The sequence below is a fragment of the Hibiscus syriacus genome, unplaced genomic scaffold (genome assembly GCF_006381635.1).
Source record: "Hibiscus syriacus cultivar Baekdansim isolate YM2019G1 unplaced genomic scaffold, ASM638163v2 tig00116982_pilon, whole genome shotgun sequence".
Lineage (NCBI taxonomy): Eukaryota > Viridiplantae > Streptophyta > Magnoliopsida > Malvales > Malvaceae > Hibiscus > Hibiscus syriacus.
This window is the reverse complement of record NW_024063505.1, coordinates 1,064,446-1,077,319: the sequence shown is the minus strand read 5'-3', so window position 1 is coordinate 1,077,319 and position 12,874 is coordinate 1,064,446. Positions and strand designations below refer to the sequence as shown.

The following is a 12,874-nucleotide window of genomic DNA, read 5'->3' as shown; positions in this document are numbered from 1 at the left end:
ATACTTAATGTGTATTAGTTTCACGCGTAGGTAAAAGCCGAGATTAGAAGTAAAGAGTACCGATCAACTCCAAGCATCAAGGAATATATTGCAATATCAGTAAGACATCCTATAATGGAATTTTTTACTTAGTTTAGTGGCATGTACTTATGAATGTCCTATTATCTCTATTTTAATATTTTGGAAACTGATTTTCAAAAAAAAAATTGGAAACTGGTTTGTAAAAGATTAAATGGACCGTTTTATATTTAATTTAATATGGATAACATGAACTAGTATTGCTAATCGGAGTAGAAGTGTTTAATATTTATTAAATGGTTTTATTTAAAGAAAACGAAAAATTTTACTAATCTTCGAGTATATATAATGTTTCAAAAGTCATGTGACATCTGTGACTCGTGTACGAAAACGTATACGGGAAATGGGTGTTAAATTTATTAGTATCCGAGCTATAAGTTTAGCCGTTTCTGAACATGATTCAAGTATTACATTTTTTAGGAATATATACATGCCTCTAGGATGTCAAGAGTTTACTGATATTTGTATATATATATATATATATATACTATGATGATGCTTATAAGGGAGTAAAGTTATTTTTTATTAATGTAAGATGATTTTGATTGTGTTTAGATATTGGAAACTAAAGATAATGGTAAGGAAGTTGATAATATTGAAAAGAAGGTCGAGATCAAAATCGACCCAAGAGAATCCGACATGACTTCAGTATCACACCTTAGAAGAGTAGAAGATGCTGGGGATTTTCCTCCATTATGTGGAAGGAATCCCTTGCGTTTAACGACGTTTCTAAATTTGAGGAATCCATTAAAAAGTTTGAACGTTTTACAAGAGAAGTTGAATCGGATGAGGATCCAAAGGAGATTTCTGAATCTAGTGATGATTCAGAGGTTTCTTCAGGTAAGCTTAAATAATTGAGAAATATTTAATTTAAATCATTAAATTGTTTAATTTATTGTTAATTTGAGTGAGAGAAAATGAGTAATACCCCAAATATCATATTAGTGACCTTATTGAAAAGATTTAAAAATTTGAAGACTTATTTGAATAATGATAAAAAGATAAGAAATGATTGGAATAGTGTTTTGACTAATTTGTAACAATGAATGAATATAGAGGGTATTTTGGTCCTTTAAGGAGAAATGAATTTAAAAAATTTTCCTTATTAGGGATTTAAGGAAGACAAAGGGGAAAAGAAAAGCCATCATAGTTATATTCTTTCTTCTTATTCCCCCGTGTAAGGACAAACCTCCATAGACAAAGGTAAGGCTTAATTTAACCAACTATTCCTCTTGTTTTTGGGTTGTTCTTGGATCATTTAGTATTATAAAACCTTATGGAAGGGTTAAATAAGATTAAAACTAGGAGATGGATGAAATATTTGAGATTTAAGAACATGGGTTTTTAATTGATATGTCAGAATATGAGTTTTTATTGGTGTTTATTCGTATATTTGACTTGTCAAAGAAGTAAATAAAAGATTAGAAGCATTGGATGTGATTAAAAACATGTTAGAAAAAGTGGTATGATACGCAGATGGAAATGTTCTTGGGAGATTTTAGATGTTTTAAGAAGCAAAATGAAGGAAAGTTAGTAGGGATAAGTAAATAATAGTTTAATAGTATTGTTGAGGGTAAACATAAGGAAATTTGACCAAATTTGGGTAAAATCAGGCTGAAAAATGGAAAATATGGGTAAGGGTATCGGTACTGATAGAATAGTATCGATACTGATAGAATAGTATCGATACTATAGGTTTAAATGGGTAGAAATATGATGAACAATACTGGTACTAATGTAATTAGTATCGATACTAATGGGGTATCGATATCAAAAGGAAAGTATCGATACCATGGATTACAGAATGTAAAAATGGTATCGATACTGAAAGGCGGTATTGGCACCATAGTATAAACGTATCGATACCAGGGTAGGGGTATCGATACTATTGAGCCTAGAATTTAAAGATAGGCTGAAATTGTCATAGAAATCTAAATAATAATATTTGTGAGTATTATTAAAGTATAAATGCTACATGCTAGAGAATATACTAACAATTGGTATGGTGTGTGTCTTTAATGGATGATTGAGTAGATCGTAACCCAATTCCCGAGTCAAGTAAGAACAAGGGCAAATATAAAGTTGCCAAGTAGTTGGACATCCTTAAAGCATACAACCGAGGCATATCAGGTGAGTGCATTTATTATGTACAGTAAGAGTTATAAATATATGTGTTAAAAGTATATGTTACAATTGTATATCAATACTATGTGTATTTTTGGCACTATATGTACAACCCACGAAATTCATCATAAGTTGATGAACAACCGTTTAGGCACTACGTGTGCAACCCATGGAATTCAACATAAGTTGATGAACAACCATTTTAGCACTAGGTGTGAAACCCATGGAATTCATCATAAGTTAATGAACAACCATTTAGGCACTAAGTGTGCAACCCACGGAATTCATCATAAGTTGATAAACAACCGTTTTGGCACTAGGTGTGCAACCCACGAAATTCATCATAAGTTGATGAACAACCGTTTAGGCAATATGTGTGCAACCCACGAAATTCATAATATGTTGATGAACAACCGTATAGGCACTAAGTGTGAAACCCACGAATTCATCATATGTTGATGAACAGTCATATAGGCACTAAGTGTGCAGCCTATAGAATTCATCATATGTTGATGAACGATCGTATCAGCACTAAGTGTGCAACCCACAGAATTCATAATGTGTTTATGAACGACCGTATCGGCACTATGTGTGCACCCCATATAACTTATAATGTTATGAAAATAATGATTTTTGATATATATGATGTACTTATGTTTTAATTAAGGCATTTAGGTGCAACTCAGGTACCATGTAGTTTCATTCATCATATACAGGGCAAACAAAGGATAAATTAGAAAATTCTGATTGAAAGGTATGATGGGCATACTAAGGATAGTTATCATGTTATTTGATTGAAGATTGTTAGCCAAGCCTATTTGATGTATTGAATTGAATTATACGATTTTCATTTGTATTTAATAATTTGGAATATGCTTATATTTAAGTATAATTCATTTTGTATTACTATGCCTCACTAAGTAAATACTTAACGTGTATTAGTTTCACGCGTAGGTAAAAGCCGAGATTAGAAGTAAAGAGTACCGAGCAACTCCAAGCATCAAGGAATATATTACAATATCAGTAAGACATCCTATGATGGAATTTTTTACTTAGTTTAGTTGCATGTACTTATGAATGTCCTATTAGCTCTATTTTAATATTTGGAAACTGGTTTGTAATAGATTAACTGGAGCATTTTATATTTAATAGTGTTTAATATCTTATTAAATGGTTTTATTTAAAGAAAACGAAAAATTTTACTGATCTTCAAGTATAGAGAATGTTTCAAAAGTCATGTGACATTTGTGACTCGTGTACAAAAATGTTTACGGGAAATGGGTGTTACATTCCAAAAATTCTTCAACTCAGTACATCAGTACAGAACTTTAGGAGGAGAACACCTTATCACAGCTTGGACCAAAATCATGCTCTGCAATCCACTTTAGTAGAAGTTCTTAATATCGGAATGTCACTTATAAGGTTTGGGTACGAGTTTATCATCACAGAACGTTGGGGGTAATAACTCAAATTCAAGTCGGAAGTCGGGTCAAAATTCTCGAACAAATAATCTCTGACATTACTCATAGGGTAACTTCCAAAATTAGGACGAATATAGACATTATTCCTTTTTTGCACAGATTGAGTCATAACAGATAAGATACTTTGGTATACTTATTATAGAATGATTATTTGACATCAGAGTTCAGGCTCAAAAGAGTACAGTCATAATCTAGGGGCATGTACAGACCAGACATCCTATGATCGACTGATCTACCCAGAAGACTCGACTCAACCTAAACTCTGATACCACTAAATATAAACCCTCAGACCGATGCAGGTGACCCATTCTGATCCGAGGTGTCACATTAAGGCTATTGGAGTGACCCACAGTAAAAAACCAAGAAAAATTTAAATTTTTGTTGTTAAAACGTATAAAATCATAAAACTATTTATAAATAAAATAGAAGCTTCAGAATCAGTATATAAAAAAATTCAAATATGGCCTACATGCCGCCTAATTACACATTGTATCGTATTCTGCAAGCAAAGCCAAAAGAACTCTCAATACTGAAGTTGTTAGCTGCACTGGATCAATTCTTTTAACCTGAAATAGTGAGTAAAGAGTGAGCTTTGGGAAGCTCAGTAATACATAACTACCAAATGAATGCAATAGGCCATCAGGTATAAGTAAAGCATGAATTTTCTTAACGATACAGACATCATCAGGTTCTACCAACGAGCTCAGATTTCATTAATCATTTCTTCATGTAAAATTAGGAAATCAAAATCTAAAGGAAATATTCAGAGAGAGACTCAGGAGATTGAGATGAAGAGTCTAGTGTGTTCCCACCAAATCAGAATAAATGTATTCATAGTTTGAAAAAAATAGTAGTTTATTTCAGTAAAATAGGTTTTAAAATCACTGTAATATCATCCACCCAAATACTCCATATGCAGTCCCCCAGAACTATATGCATAAGGACATACCCTAAGCACACAGTAAATGGGCCACCTTAAAGGAGTACCTTGGGGCCTGTGGGCCTACCCAAGGGTCTCCTTAGGTCTGTAAGGATTTACCAGCTTGATTAGAGCTGAACCTCCGTATTCCAAACTCTTACCCATATAGTATCCAGTAGAATTCATATTGAGCAATAACTTTAATATCAAAATCATGATCCAGTAGAATGTTGTAAAAATGATAATGTAGTTATTTAAATCACATAAATGCCCTCTACCCATAAACTAAAATGCAGTCCCCATACTAAGGGAGTGCCTTGGGGCCTTAGAGTCTACCCAAATGTCACCTTAGGTCCGTAAGGAATTACCAACTTGATCAGAGCTGAACCTCTATACTTTAGCCTACCCAGATTGTGTCCCAATAAAATAGTTCAAGTAGTAATCAATAGTTCCATGATCCATACTTCAGGCATATTTCTTCTTTTTTTCAGTAAAACAAGTAACCAATAAATCATTATATCAATAAGTAAAAACAATCGTAAATCAACCAGATATCAATTTATAATTTTTAATACAAATAAAATGGTCAAGTAACATATAGGGAACACACTAGAAGATTCAGTTATTTTTCGGAGGCAATTGATCGTAATCATGAAGGAAAACATATAACTTATGTAGATTGGATGAAATTTAGAATCGAGGTCTTGATAAAAAGGGTTCAGTCATTAGCAGATCTAATCAACATTCAGAAATTGATGTTTAAAAAATCATTTAGATTCGAGTATATTAAAAAGGTAATCAAGAACCTTTACATCAGAATTATTGAAGATCTAGATATAACATGATTGTTTCCATTATTCAGGAAAATAGGAGTATTTCAGACATTTTAATTTCTGATGGACTCTTAATAACTTAATCCAATAAAGGTAAAACGGTAGTTTGCATTATTCTGAATTTGTATCGAATTATCATGATTTCTAGTCAAATCGTACTAGCAATCTCCACCCTATAAAACTTGTCAATAATCCAGACTGATATACTTCACGAATAATCACTTCTTAATATTGATTACACTGGTTGAACTGGTCACTTTCAGAATCACAACTGAATGGAACTAGAGGAGACGATCAGGTATTCGATGGTATTATATATTTCTATGATGTATCGGTATCAAGAATACTCAACATACTTGAGTTATGCTCCATAACCTTTATGGATGATACAATATATCTTTATTGGTGTTTCTAGAATTTATCAAAAGTCATTCACTTATTCCAACTCGTTAGGATATTTAGGTCACTTCAACACTCGAAGTTACTTCGGTCATCTTAGAGTTCAAGGTATTCTACACTTTTAGGGTTCAGGGGTATTTTATTCATTCGAATATCAGAGGTTATTTTAGTTATTTCGTAGCTCGATCACATTTCAGTAATTTTTTTCAATCCAAACGTAAGCATGTTTTTTGGTAATTGGTTAAGTATATCCTTTCTGGGTTATTTTTCACCTTCAAGGGAAATCTTGGTCTTTTTACAGTTTAAGGGTGTTTTGTAATTTTACTCCATAGAGTTACTTTTGTAATTTCTTAACCAAGTATTCTCGGTATTTAACCTTTAAAGAAATTAATAAGAATTTTGGATCATGAGGTCAATTTATTTACTAACTAATCCCTAAACTTAGAATTATTTTCGATGGATTTATCATTTTCTTTTACGAGCTGTCTGAGTTTTATATAGTGTTCTGCCTTTATATCTTAATCAGTTTGAGTCTAATGATAATTAAATACACCTAATTGACCAATCATTTCCATTCATGCATTTACCAATTATCAACGAGTTCCGAAAAACATACATCGGTTAACCAATTAAACTTTATTTGATCGCCCTAGAATTTTAATTCCACGTCTTATAATGTCTTGAATACATGGAAAAACCAATTGCATTAGAAACAGAACTTAAACGTGAAAACTCGTATTAAATCGAGAGATAAAATGCCAAAAAATAGATTTCAGAGTTCGAATTTGGCAAACCAGACTTCAGATTTGGACTCGGGATGTTGAAAAACATAAAATATAACTTTTAAGAAAATTTAACTTTTCGGTCAAACTCAAAGTCAACGCTGGTCAAAGTCAAAGTCAACGAGAATGTCAACACTCAGGTCAAAGTTAATGGTTCGGGTCAAGGTCAACGGGTCAGACTGGTTCGATTGACTCAGTTCTGTCCGAGTTAACTCAGATCGATTCAAACCGGCTCGGGTCGGTTCAGTCCACTTGGATCATTCTATAACGTTTTTCTAGGCGAGGACGAGACTCACGCGTACGCGACGACGCATGACGATAGCGACGAGTCGGGGGACTACAGCCAACTACTCTGGGAGCTTCCACTTACCAGAATCCATCAAATTCAGTCAAAAATTCAATCGAAATCTATTCAATCGTGAAATACATTTAAACGGGTGAGATCGGACTTACACATCCATGACAGGGAAAACGACAGCGACAGAGTGACACAAGAGATGGGTTTTGAGCGACCGACAATGATAAGTCTAAAGACGTCGGCGGTGTATCCAACAGGTGATTGAAACGATCGTTATCTAGGGACAAAGCGACGACGATGAGAGGGTTTTCCTGCCTGGTTTGGAGACGATCGGTGATCGATTGGGGTGATATAAGAGTCGGGGTTGAGTCACCGGTGGACGATGATTCGACTGGCAGTGACGGCGCAGACTGACGACGGCCAAAACATAGTGGTTCAATGGTGATGGCTAGGGTTATTTGATTTTGGGGAAAAACTTTGGGATTTGGGGTTGGTTCCTGAACGGATTTTTTATGGGTTAACACTCAGCAAAATTATAATGAGATATATATTTTATTAGTTAAAACATAAATAGAAGTGTAGCCTAGAGGCTACAGCATGGGTACCCATAAACCTAGGGTTATGGGTTCAAACCCCTCTGCAACTATAACTCATTTTGTTTCTACTGACTAGAAAAAATGGGATATTTCAGGGTTAAGTCCCTAAACTTCCCACAGGTTCCAAAACTGAGTTAAAAACTTCAGAAACTTACATTTTGGTCCTTAACTTTCTTTTAATTAAATTCTGGGGTGTTACAAATATAAGTTAATATATGTTTAAATTTTTTTAACTTATATTCATTCTATAGATACAAGTGTTCAAATTCATATCTTTTAATAAGAATAATAATTTCATTATACAATTGAGACTACTCAATGAAGTCGTCAGCAAAAGATTTAAATGTACCTTTTATATCCTTTAAAGTCCAAGTTAATAAATAGTTAATACTAAATTATTACATTTATATAATTAATAAATAGATAAATTTAAGGTGGTCCACAAATTTTAAGAGCAGATGGGACGGTCATCCCCTTAATATTTATAAATATTCTTATATTTAAAAAAAATTATATTTTTTATTGATAAATATATTCGTCCCTTAAAATTTTATAAATTCGCTCATATAATATGAAATCATGCGTCGGTCTTGTCATTAATGATTCATTTGACACCATTAATTTTGCAGCATTACCAACTTCATATAACCTCCAAAAAGCAAAATCATTGGAATAATATTGCTTTAAAAACCAGCGTTTTTCTAGTGTCTTTCTTGATTCACCAAAAGTAGCCAAGGCATGTGAGGAAATTCAGGATTTGTTCACGTCGAGCTATATTTATGTGGAAACAAAGTTATACATTTACTACTACTAATATATATATATATATATATATATTGTGTGTGTGTGTGTATTATGTATGTATCTATTTCAAAACAAGGATTCTTTTGATGAGTGCATAGTTATTGTTGATTCCTGTAATATGACTATTTTACTTTTAAATGGCCAAAAAGTTTCAAAGAGACAAAAAAGGAAGGTTGCTATTTCTATTCGTAACGTCATATATATATAAACTTTCAATCAAGGAACAGTCATTGTAAAATGGACATTTCTTGTTGCATTGAATCTTAAAAGAGAGCTTGTTATTGTTTGAGAAGGCCAATTAGCAGTTTATCAATTGACCTCAATTTTATCTGCAATTTGTTTCCTAGGAATTTCCAAGATCACCAAACAAACTCTTTGAATATTATGAAGAAAATAACTTGGTAGAAAAGAATGACAAATTTCACTCAACACTACTGCCGGGGTTAAAAATGATTTTTCTGTCCATCTATATAATATATATAACCCATATACCGTACTTCAGAGAAAATAGTACACAAACTTGAGCACACGTGAGGGGAAATGCTCTCAACTCATGCACGTTGTATATTGCATATAAAGAAAGAAAATTTGGACCAGATATAGTAATTTAAACAACAAATGATAATTAAAACTAGTGAAGAACTAAAAGAAAAATCAAATTTCCATGCATGGCAGAAATATGTACTTAAGAAGTTAAGATATGAAGAATTCAGTGATTTAGAACAACATTTAAGTCTTTCTTTTACCTCTTTTCAAGATATTTAAACCCTTTATTGTTATTAATATTAAATGCGCAGTTGCTAAGAGAACCACGTCAAACACAATTTCCTATCTATAAAATTCTCATAATCAGTTGCTTATACATTGTAAAAAACTCCTCTCAAAAGAGTGTGTAAAATTTGTCATATAGTCTCTTACCTCTTGAAAGTATCAGCACCCATTTGCATACATCAGATGTGGGATTAGAATAGAAATATGTTCTTTTTTTTGGGGGGTGGGGGGGAGAGCTTTCAATTTGTTACTGGTTTCCACCTTTATTGAGCTTCAAACCATAGCTTTCCCAATAGTTCTCTCCATCGTTCATTAAGAAGCGAAAGCAACTGTCATTTACACCATTGCCAACAGCGTTGGAGTTACAAGGGGAAGAGCTATCATTTTCTTGGAGTCTCACTCTTTCAGTGTAGAGTGACTTATTGTTCTGATAATAGCCACAGTGATCTCCTGTGTTCTCCTTTCGCTTTTTATTGCTCTCCTTTGTTTTCATCAAGTAAGCGCCAATTCTATCCCATTTCTCTTTGCACATTAAAGCACTCTTCTCAAAGCCTAAACAAGCCATCTTAGCAGCTATTTCTTCCCATAGAATCTCTTCAGAGCACCCTTCCATGGTGGTTCTCAGCAGTATTAGCTTAGAAATCTCAGTCTCTTGCCACTCATCTGCCATAACGGTGTCCTTTAACGTTTCACTTTGGTTTTCCATTTCATTAGACATTATCACCACAGATGATGAAACACCCTTCAATTGTTTCCCAGTCAAATTGTGCAAAGCCTCCATTAAAGCAGAATCTCTACCTTCAATCCAAGCTCGCTCATTGGCCCAAAACTTGTGCTCTCTATCAGTCCTTACAGCCTCTTCTTTCCTCCATTGCTCCTCCCTTGAAACCCTCTCCTTCTCCTTTTCTTCAAGAGTCTTTGTCAGCTTCTCAAGCCATGCCTCTTGCCTCTCTATTAGTTTCCTCATTTGTGAATCAATGAACTCTTTTATCTTTGCCTTCCAACACCTACTGCAACCCCTTTTCTTTCTCAATGAAGTGCCATTCTCCATTGCAGCTGCAGTGCTTAAACCATTGTCATCGGAGGAAGAAGTGTCGAATTCAAATACACATCTTGATTTGTTTGAGTAATATTGCAGTATTGAGTGGCATGAAACCGAAAATGGTTGCCAACGAGTTGACTCTCTTGGCCTGAAACTGAGTTGCTGGTTTCTCCATATAAGGCATCAAGCTGTCTAAAGAATCTGTAATGCTTACCATCTTGTCTTCCAGCTTTCCCTTCCCTGGTCTTCTTGTAATACTTATACAAGTTCTCAAATTTCTCCCTACATTTTTTCCCACTCCTTTGGTACCCATGATCCTCACACATGATCCTACAGAAAAAATAGAATGAAAATTGGGATAATAAGTTGAAATTATAAATGGGAACCCTAATTCAAATTTGGTAACTGAAACATAAAAGATGACTATCAAAAGGTCATGTGATGATATTTGCCAATGTTATGAATAAAAAAAACTGGGTTTCCCTTGCTGAACATTTTGCAGTTAACCCAATAAAGCATATTATTGACCATTCAAATAGCAACCAAAGATAGATAAAACTAGTAGATGTGTACTTAAACATCCAAAAGGTCATTCTTATAGGGGGGAAATTGGGATATATGAAATTATAAATGGGAACCCTAATTCAAATTTGGTAACTGAAAACATAAAAGATGACTATCAAAAGGTCATGTGATGATATTTGCCAATGTTATGAATAAAAAAAACTGGGTTTCCCTTGCTGAACATTTGCAGTTAACCCAATAAAGCATATTATTGACCATTCAAATAGCAACCAAAGATAGATAAAACTAGTAGATGTGTACTTAAACATCCAAAAGGTCTTTTTATAGGGGGGAAACAGTTCAAAAAGCTTTGAACGATAATGAAGGCAACACACTTTCAAAGGAAAAACAAGTCAGTAGAAGACTACTGATTATTGAAATGATCAACCATCCTTCTTTTTCTCAATTAAATATATATAAAAAAAGAAACAGCGCCTGGTTCGCTGGTCCTGAGCTGAACTTGTTTCAGCATAGTAGTTTTCTTAAAACTCTGAATTTGTTTCAAAAGTTGGTCTAACAGCAGGAAACTCTATGACTACATGTTTTCTTGACATAAGTTAAGATTTGAGATACGTATGTTCCTGTTGGAATCATGTAAGAAGGATGAAAGAAAGAAGAAAGGGAAAAAGACCCCATTTTCATATCAATAGAGCTAGTAACAGTGAAACCAAAAGAAGCCATTTTAATTGATAACTTGAAGAAGAGGAAGAAGAAGAAGAAGAAGAAAAGAAACCCTCTGCAAATGAAAGAGAAGAGAGAGAGTTAGGGTAGGCTATTAGTTAGTGAATACCTGGAAACTTCCTCCCACAAAGGACCCTTTTGATTAGCTTCTTTGAACTTAGGATCAAGCCGAGATCTGATCTCAAGAAGTGTTAAAGTCTCTTGACGAGGCCATCTTCCAGTCCCTCCGTCACCTCCAAAGGGAATAGCATCACCATCGAACCCACAACTGGCACTAGGAGTCGAACCACTGTTGACAGCCACAGCAGCCGTGGTGGTAACATTATTAGTAGCAGTAGCATCGGAATGGAACTCGTGATGAAGTCCAGGAGGCATCAATTCATGACCAACGTGCCTACCCACGGCCATTTGCATCATATCAAACTGGTGGTGGTGAGGTTGTGGGAGCGGCAGATTCCGGTTGCCTGAGGAGAATAACTCAGGACCCTGTGGAACTGTTTGGAAATGGCTTGGTCTTCCGTTGAACAGTTGCCTAAGATCAGGCATACCATATGGATGATGATTCTCCATTTCCATATCGAAGAGAAGCGAAGCGAAGCTACAAAAAGAGAGAAAGATAAAAGGTCTCGAAAGAGAGAGGGAGAGAGCGGCAGAGTCGGATCGTGTCTTTCACGAAAAAGCTAGAATTTGAAGCAAAGAACAATGGTCCCATATACGTGTATAAATGTACGTATTATCTAAGTGAGAGTGTGGGAGCGTGGGTAGAGTGGGCTTTCACTGGTTTGGACAAAAGTAAAAGGAAAGTGGAGAGTCCAACACACGTATGGCAGCATCAGCAGCAGGGATAGAGAAAGGGAAAGAAGAGAGAGTAATGAGTGACAGAGGGACACATGGTTAAAGCTAAGGAAGACGACGAAATTATATGCAGGAGAGATGTGTGAGTCGCTTGCTGATGCGTATACAGTATCTAAGGATCCTTCCCTTTTTTTTGACCGCCCAATCTCCCTCTCTCTCCACTTGTTCTAGCCTAGTAGGTATTCATTATCATTACCTTGAATTCTATCAAAAGTAAACTATACAAACTGCTATTAATAAAAGTGTTTGAGTATGTTTTTATTTTTATACTAAAATTAAAAAAAAGTAATAAATTGATTGTTAATGAATTTATAATAAATTAATTATTCATATTATTGATTTATAATAAATTAATCACTCACTATTAATCGTAATTACTATGATTAATTATTAAGGCAACAAAACGTTAGTGTGGTATATTAGTCTCGCTTTTATAACATAGTCATCTTCGTTAGTTTCTTTATCTTCTTCAATATTCTCTAACTCTTTGTATCCTTGGAAAAATTCCATATTTTCAAACTCTATCTCCTCTTTTTCATCATCGTTTTCCTTGAAGATCGAATGACATCATTAGCTCCTTCCATAGGTTCCATGAATATGAATGAAATGTTTGTGTTTATGTGAAGAGTGATAATGATGAGGAAGAT

The 12,874-nt window shown here is 34.2% G+C and overlaps 1 pseudogene; it reads right to left on the bottom strand.

Annotated features, from left to right (window-relative positions):
• Positions 1–9,111: 9,111 nt before the first annotated feature.
• On the bottom strand, positions 9,112–12,063 carry LOC120192866 (annotated as a pseudogene).
• Between the last annotated feature and the right edge of the window lie 811 nt (positions 12,064–12,874).